Source organism: Tamandua tetradactyla, chromosome 11, assembly GCF_023851605.1.
Source record: "Tamandua tetradactyla isolate mTamTet1 chromosome 11, mTamTet1.pri, whole genome shotgun sequence".
NCBI classification, from domain to species: domain Eukaryota; kingdom Metazoa; phylum Chordata; class Mammalia; order Pilosa; family Myrmecophagidae; genus Tamandua; species Tamandua tetradactyla.
In genome coordinates, this window is record NC_135337.1 from 53,465,056 (window position 1) to 53,474,127 (window position 9,072).

Genomic DNA, 9,072 nt, shown 5'->3' on the forward strand with positions numbered 1-9,072 from the left:
ATAGCTAAAGCAATGTAAGAAACAATCAGGTTAAGCTGATTCAAAGGATTGCATTACTTAGTCATACAATATTGTATTACTTAAGTCATACAATATGCAATCAGGAGGGAGAGAAATTCTATTTCATAGGGAGTAGGGGAGGCATTCAAATTCCTATAAATGGGGAACTTCTTATGGCCATGAGCAAGCATAAGCCCAGAACAAGACTCAGACTCAGAAAAGACAGAGAGAATCCTGCATTTCACATTCACATTAGGCTGATTTTCTTGATAGGAGGGCTAACCTTGGCAGAAGAGCTCCAGAGAATGCAGAAACAATTTGCAAAGATGGTGAAAGGTGGTTTTCTGTGTGTGTCAGTTTGTTTGCTTTTGTTTATTCCTGCCACTCAAAGAAACCTCTGCCATTTTACTACCTGGAAACAAACTTAAGTTATAGGCAGATCAAGGACTAATTCTTTAAATGCTTTAAAATGCTAAAATGTACAGGGTGCAACAGAAGAGTACAAGGCAAAGAAACAGGATATAATTGTATATCCAAAGGAACAAGATAATAACCAAAATCAAAGAGACAATTTTGAAAGCAGCAAGAGAAAAGCAATCCATCATATACAGGAGAAGCTCAATAACAGTATGTGTGGATTTCTCAGCAGAAACCTTGGAGATGAGAAGACAGTAGCATGAAATAGCTAAGATTCTGAAAGAGGAAAACTGCCAACAAAGAATTCTGTACCAGGCAAAACTGCCCTTCAAAAATGAAGGAGAGAAAAAAATGAGGGGGAGAAAAAAACAAGGGGTAGATTAAAATATTTTCAGACAAGCAGTCACTCAGAGAATTTGTGAACAAGAGACCAGCTTCTGCAAAAAACCACTGAAGGCAATGCCCACACAACACCATCTATGCCCTGACAAAAAGGTTTAGCCTAAATCAAAGGATCTGAGGAAAAAAATCAGCCAACTCCAAGTTGAGGGGCACTTTGCCAAATGTGCTTTAACCTTCAAACATCATCTATATCAGTACAGACACAAAAAAGTAGGGGAATCATTCCAGATTAAAGGAGACTGAAGAAGACATGTCAGCACATGCAATGCATAGAAACTGGTAAAGAGAAAAATGGCCATAAAAGACATCATTAGACAACAGGGGAAATTTGAATATGGACTGCATATTAGATATTTGTTTTGCATCTGTGTTAAATTTCCTGACTACCAATTACACTGGAGATATTTAGGGGAATGGCCCTGTTATTATACTGTAAATGCTGGAGTATTTAGGGCTAAAATGTTGTAACATCTCTGACTAACTCTCAAATTGCTCAATGAAAACAAAAAAATATATAGTTGAGAGAGAGAAACAACAACAACAAAAAGCATTAAAGGGAGCATTACAGACAGAAAAATACAGGACAGAGTGGTCTGGAGAAGAGTGTAGAAATGAAGACTATCAGTAAAGGTAAAAAGTGAAAAAAAACATTAGATATGACATATAAAGTCCAAAAGACAAAGCTGCAGAAGAAACTACTGCTTTTATAGTAATAACATTAAATGTCAATTCATTAAACTCCTCAATCAAAAGATATCGACTGGCAGAATGGATTAAAAGAGAGGAGCCATCTATATACTATCTACAGGAGATTCATTTTAGACTCAAAGACAAAAATATGTTGAAAGTGAAAGGTTGGGAAAATAGACTCCATGCAAACAACAACCAGAAAAGAGCAGGCATAGCTGTACTAATATCGAACAAATTAGACTTCAAAGGTCAAACAATTAAAAGAGACAAAGAAGGACACTATGTATTAATAAAAGGAACAATTCAACAAGAAGACATACCAATAATAAATATTTATGTACTGAGCCAGAATGCTCCAAAATACTTAACGCAATCACAGACAACACTGAAGGGAGAAGTAGACACCTCTATCATAATAGTTGGAGATTAATCCACCCTCTCATCAATGGATCGAACATCTAGAAAGAGGATCAATAAGGAAACAGAGATTTTTGAATAACATGATAAAGGAACTAGATTTAGAAGACATTTACAGGACATTACACCCCCACAAAAGCAGGATACACAGTTTTCTCAAGTGCTCATGGATCGTTCTCAAGGAGAGACCATATGTGGGTCACAAAGTAAGTCTCAATAAACTTAAAAGGATTGAAATTATACAAAACACGTATATCATATTGGAATGAAGTCGGAAATCAATAACAGGCAGAGGGAGAGAAAATTCACCAATATATGGAGGTTAAATAACACACTCTTAAGCAACCAGTGGATAAAGGAAAACTCACCAGAGAAATCAGTAAATAGCTCAAGACAAATGAAAATAAAAAAGCACAATATATCAAAATTTATGGGATGCAACAAAGGTAGTGCTGAGAGGGAAATTTATTACCTTAGATGCCTATATTAAAAAAGAAGAAAGAGCACAAATTAAGGAATTAACTGTCCACTTGGAAGAAATAGAGTAATAAAGAAAGAATAGCAAACTAATCCCAATGAAAACAAAGGGAAAGAAATAATGGAGAGTAGAGCAGAAATAAATGAAATTGAGAATATGAAAAGCAATTGAGAAAATCTACAAAACCAGAAGTTGGATCTCTGAGAAAAATCAGTAAAGTTAATAGACCCTTAGCTAAGCTGATAAAAAAAAAAAATGAGGATGCAAACAAATAAAATCAGAAATGGAAGAGGTGACATAACAAATGACCCCACAGAAATAAAGGAGGTAATGAGAGGATGCAATGAGCAACTATGTCCTTATAAATTAGACAACATAGATGAAATGGACAACTTCCCAGGAAGGCATGAACAACAAACATTCACTCCAGAAAAAACAGACAACTTCAACAAATTAATCACAAGAGATTTAATGAGTCATTAAGAAGTGACCAAAAACAAAAGTCAAGGATCAGATGGCTTCACGTGTGAATTGTACAAGCATTCAAGAAGTAATCAGTATCAATCCTACTCAAACTCCTTAAAAGAAAATTGAAGAGGAAGGAAAACTACCTAACTCATCCTATGAAGCCAACATCACCCACTTACCAAAGCCAGGCAAAGAAACTACAAGAAAAGAAAATTACAGATCACTCTCTTTAATGAATACAGATGCAAAAATCCTTAACAAAATATTTGCAAATAAAACCCAGCAGTACATTAAAAGATTTATACACCACAACCAAGTGGGGCTTATTCCAGGTATACAAGGCTGGTTCAACACAAGAAAATCAATTAATACAATACACCATATCAATAAGTCAAAGCAGAAAACCACATGATCATCTTGATTGATGCAGAAAAGGCATTTGAAAAAATTCAAAATCCTTTCTTGATGAAAATAATTCAAAGGAAAGGAATAGAAGGGAACACCCTGAACATAATAAAGGGAATATACAAAAAACCCACAGCTAACATCATCCTCAATGGGGAAAGACTGAGAGCGTCCCCTCTAAGATAGATCCAGAATAAGACAATGATGCCCACTGTCACCACTATTATTCAACATTGTGCTTGAAGTTCTATTCTGAACAATTAGACCAGAAAATAAATAAAAAGCATCCACATTGAAAGGAAGATGTAAAACTTTCACTGTTTGCAGATAACATGGTACTATATGTTGAAAATCCAAAAAAATCTACAGCAAAGCTATTAGAGCTAATAAATGGGTATAGCAAAGTTGCAAGGTAAATGATCAATACCCCCAAATCAGTAGTGTATCTATACACTAATGATGAACCATCTGAGGAGGAAATAAAAATAACTCCATTTAAAATAACAACCAAAATAATCACATATCTAGGAATAAATTCAATTAAGGGTACAAAAGACCTATACAAAGAAAACAACTACAAGTTTCTAAAAGAAATCATGGAAGACCTAAATAAATGGAAGGGCATACCATGTTCATGGATTGGAAGACTGAATATACTCTAGATATCAATACTACCCAAATTGATTTATAGATTCAATGTAATACCAATTAAAATCCCAACAACTTATTTTGCAGAAATAGAAAAAACAATAACCAAATATCCTGAAAAGGCAGGGGGCCCTTATAAAAATGTCATGAGAAAGAAAAATGAAATAGGAGGTCTAACACTACCTGACTTTGAATCATATTATGGAGCTACAGTGGTCAAAACAGCATGGTACTGGCATAAACATAGATATACTGACCAATTATATTGAATTGAGTATTCAGAAATAGACCATCTCATCTATGGACAATTGATCTTTGGTAAGGTGATCAAGCAACCCACCTGGGACAGAGCAGCTCTTCAATAAATGGTGTTTGGAGAACTGGATATCCATATACAAAATAATGAAATAACCATATCTCATGTCCTATACAAAAATTAACTCAAAATGGATCAAAGACCAAAATATTAGAGTTAAGATCATAAAACTGTTAGAAAAAAAATGTAGGGAAATATCTTACAAATCTTATAATGGAGTTGGTTTCCTAGACTGTACACCAAAAGCACAAGTATTGAAAAAGGGATAAATGGATTGCCTCAAAATTAAATACTTTCGTGCATCAAATCACCTTGTCAGTAAAGTAAAATGCAGCAAGGTAATGGAAGAAAATATTTAGAAACCATATATTAGATGAGGGTTTAAAATCCACAATATATAAAAAGATACTTCAACTCAACAACAAAAATACAGACAACCCAGTTAAAAAATGTGCAAAAGACATGAACAAACACTTTTCAGAAAAAGAAATATAAATGATTAAAGGGCACATGAAAAAATGTTCAATCTTACTGGCTATTTGGGAAATGCAAATCCAAACCATGAAATATCAGCTCATACCCACTAGAAAAAAAAAAAGAAATTGACAAGTGCTGTAGAGGATGTAGAGAAAGAAATATACTTATCCACTCTTGGTGGTGGGAATGTAAAATTGTACAACTTCTCTGGAAGGCAGTTTGGTGGTTCCTCAGGAAGCTAAGTATAAAATTACCATTTGATCCAGCAATCTCATTACACTAGTTATATAATCAGAGGAACAAATGGACATTTGTGCACTCATTATTCTCTATACATTATTCACAATTACCAAGAGATGGAAACAAGAAAAGAACAGCCCAAATGCCCATCAGTGGATGAGTGACTAAACAAGCAGTGGCATATACATACAATGGAATACTATGAAGATCTACAACGAATAAAGTCATGAAGTATGTATTAAAGTAGATGAAACTTGAGGACATTATGCTGAGTGAAATTAGCCAGAAACAAAATGACAAATGTCTTCTGTTTCATCAATGTGAACTAATATTAACAAGTGAACTTTGAGAATTAAAGTTAAAAACACAGGTTATCAGGAGATTGAAATAAGGTAGCAATTAGGCATTTGGTGCTGAAGGAATAAAGATTGTGCAACAGGACTGGTTGTAAAAATTTGGAAATGCATAGCACGATACCACCTGATGGTAGCACAATAATGTAAATACACTGAATGAAGCTGAATGTGGGTATGATTGAGGGAGAAGGGCTGGGAACATGTTTGATTTGGCTGTATATACCCCAGAAAGGATCAGGTTTTTTAAGCCATTCCTGTGAGTGTAGACTTATTCTAGATGGGACCTTTTTTTTTTAACTGAGATATGACACACTGCATTCAAGATGGATTTCAATCCTCTTATTGAATTCCTTTATAACAGAATGAAAGCTAGACAAAAGCCCTAGAGAAGTTTAGAGAAATAACTAGACAAGGTAAGAAAGGACCCATAGAAAAGAGAGAGAAGCCACTGAAACCAGAAGATGAAAGCAGTGAAACCCAGACAGAAGGACTACCAGACACTTGCCATGTGACTTCTCGGGAGACAGAGGTGTCCCAGGTGCTGGCAGCCAGTCTTCAAAATCCAGGTAATTCTGTTCATGTATTATAGTTAGCTGAAGTGATTTCCAAAATAAATGTGGAATGTGCAGCCTGATTTCTATTTGCAGTTTATAGTAAAATGTGAGAGGAAAGGGATAGGCTAAGAATTGAATTTCTGGGCACAAAGAAACCATAAATTAATTATTTGAAAAATTCTGAGCTTCATGAAAGCAAGCCTCGAGAAGATAGTGTTCCACGTGAGGATTTAATCAAACATGGAACCAGTCATGCATTTCAATACAAGTGAGAATTGTTAATGTAGCTATGCAGGAAGGATTTGTGGAAAATCCTATTGTCTGACAGTTGGGAAGCCTGTGTGCTACATGCAAAACTGACATGTTTTTGTGAGATCTGTATTAACAGAAGCACTTCCAGGTTGAACTAAAAGGGACAGAGAAGAGATAAATTGAAGGAAAATTTACTTCAGAGGCAGAAACATGAAAGCTGAGGTCTGGAACCAATACATCTTATTGGAATTATAGACCACCAGAAGACACTGACCATGTGAGTTCTCATGTGACAGAGGTGTCCCAGATGCTGGCAGTCTGTCTTCAGAGTCCAGGTATTACCTGCCAATGCCTTAATGTGGACATTTTTCACAGCTTCAGAACTAAATTTATAAGCTAATAAATTCCCACTGTAAGATCAACCCATTTCTGGCATATTGCATTTCATCAACATTATCAAACTAAAACAGAGGGGAATAGATATATGAACAGTGTGTTCATGCTATTGAAGTTAAATTGATATCAAATACAACATGATCACTATCAATTTCAGATGTTGAACTTAAGCTTCATGGTAATCACAGGAAATATATATAAGCAAATATATACAAAAGTAAATGAAAATGGTACAGTACAAAACATCAAATAAATGTAAACAAAAGAATTAATTCAAAAATTGAGGTGCAAAAAGTATAAACTTTACATCACCAAATAGCAAAATGGCTGATAAAAGTCCTGCAGTATCATTTTAATTTTAATTGTAAATGGTCAAAAGGTTGAAATTGGCAGAATGGATAAAAAGCATCACTTAACCTTATGCTATTTATAAGAAACTCACCTTAAATCCAAAAGACACAAATAGGTTGAAAGTGAAAGAATGAAAAAATGCATATCATGAAAATAGTAACTAAAATAGAACTGGGGTAGCTATATTAATAACAGATAACATAGACTTTAAGTCAAAAACAGTCACCAGTATATATACTTATAAGAGGTCAATTCAACAGAAGATATACAATTAAAAATATATATGCACCTAATAGCACTAATGGCAGAGCCCCAAAATGTATAATTTGGTGTGTGTACATGTGTTTAAATTCCATCTAACTGGAAAATTTGGTATATTTATATTTAATGCAACTACTCATATATTTAGATTTAAATTTAACATGTATTTTCTGCTCTATATTTGTCCTATCTTTCTATATGCCATTTTCTTTCCTTTCTTGATCTTCTGTATTGGTTATATTATCATCCTAGAAGGGTTGAGGTTTTGTTTTGTTTGTTGCCTTTCTAAATTGTAAATTACAAAGTTTTTAATTTGCATAGCCCACAATTGCTAACTAGCTATTAAAAATATATATTTTCTTTACTTTTTATTCTGGGGCAAAGGAGTTATATAATTTCTATATGTTCAAAAAGTGAGATGGGACCATGTGGTTGAGTGTCTTCTAATGAAATGTAAGTAGAAATTGTGTGTATCTTTTTAGGGCTAAAGCTTTTAGGTAGAATATGACTAAATACCTTTTTCCTCCTTGTACTATCTAGATATAGGTGAGAGTTCCCTGAAAATGAAATATCTTCAAAGTAAAACAAAAAGTTCCTAGTCCCCAAAACACCTGGTAGAGGAACTCTTGTTCACCTATTAGGAACTCTCTCCTTGGACTTTTATGTTATTAAAATAGAAACTTCTATAATTTCTTTTTCAAACAAAAGCTGGTTTTTATTTATTTATTTTCTAGGGATATGTCATAAGTTTAAAAAGAAAGTTGCAAAACATTTAATAAGACTCCCAGCAATTATTATTGCTGAGTTGTATTGAGACTTTAAAGATAATTATAAAAGGCTAAAAGCTGGAGGATTAAGTCCTCCATTTTCCTTTTTCTAAGAGTCCATATGGCTCCTCACATCAAGAAACTTCAGCCTGTTACCATGGTGCCGCCTTAGTCATCCTTGGACTCGCTGCCTCTCCTGGTGGGGACTAAGCACCACACTGAGGACAGTAATCTGTCTTCAGTTGGCGTCTTAGGATTTTCTCCAGGTCTGTCTTGACCACTCCAAGCTCCAACAATTCCGACTCCAATTCATCTCTCATCAGGTTTGTGCCACCAAACACTAGAGGACCAATAAATTGAGCCTTAACATCACTTTCATGGTGAACAAATGTTGTGGGCAGATTCCTATCAGGAAACTTAGATGTGCAGGTAGTTGAAATGGCTTTGATAAATTTGACATCAGGAAACTTCCTTGTAAGTTCACCGAAATCCTGATTTTTCAGGGCACAGAGGGGAATCTCTTGTTTGCAAAGGTGGGAGACTACCCACAAGCCCTCACCAGCTTTGGTAACTTCTTGGACATGATTCTTTCCTGAGATCTCCAAAACTTCATCAAATTTATTCCTCAGTTTAGTGGCTTTCCATTCAGCCAGGCTGTTGCCTGTACATCTCAATAGCACATTCATCCTCCTCATTAAATTCATCTTCATTGTCCTCTAGCTCTTCCACAGTCATATCTTCATAAGATTTCACAACTGACTGCTGAAGGACTCACTCGTGTTCCTCCTCGACCTCCTTTTCCGATCTTTCAGGCTTTCCTTTGAGGGCAAGATGCCCTTTTTGCCTAAGATGTCATTCCACTCGGTGTCCGCACCAGGGTCCTGCATCTTGCCTCCAATCCCTCAGGTTAGGCGGGTCCCAGTGCCGCCACCCCTCGGTTCTCCTCTGCTCATGCACGCATGCACCGCCCCTTCCCCTGCCCAGCTTTTCCCACTTTGTAGTTTTTGACCCATTATATTTTGGGATCTATTTATTATAGCAACCAGTATTATCATCACTAAGATAAAAAAAAAAAGAAAACATGAACTGAGTTGTTGCCATTAAAAAAGTATACTATTTGTGGCATTAGTTCAGCAGTGCCCTGGAGGATAGTGAGGAAATAGGTACAGTAGATTGG

The 9,072-nt window shown here is 35.3% G+C and overlaps 1 pseudogene; it reads right to left on the minus strand.

Moving 5' to 3' along the window:
* Positions 1–8,063: 8,063 nt before the first annotated feature.
* Positions 8,064–8,782, minus strand: LOC143649523 (phosducin-like protein 3 pseudogene; annotated as a pseudogene).
* Between the last annotated feature and the right edge of the window lie 290 nt (positions 8,783–9,072).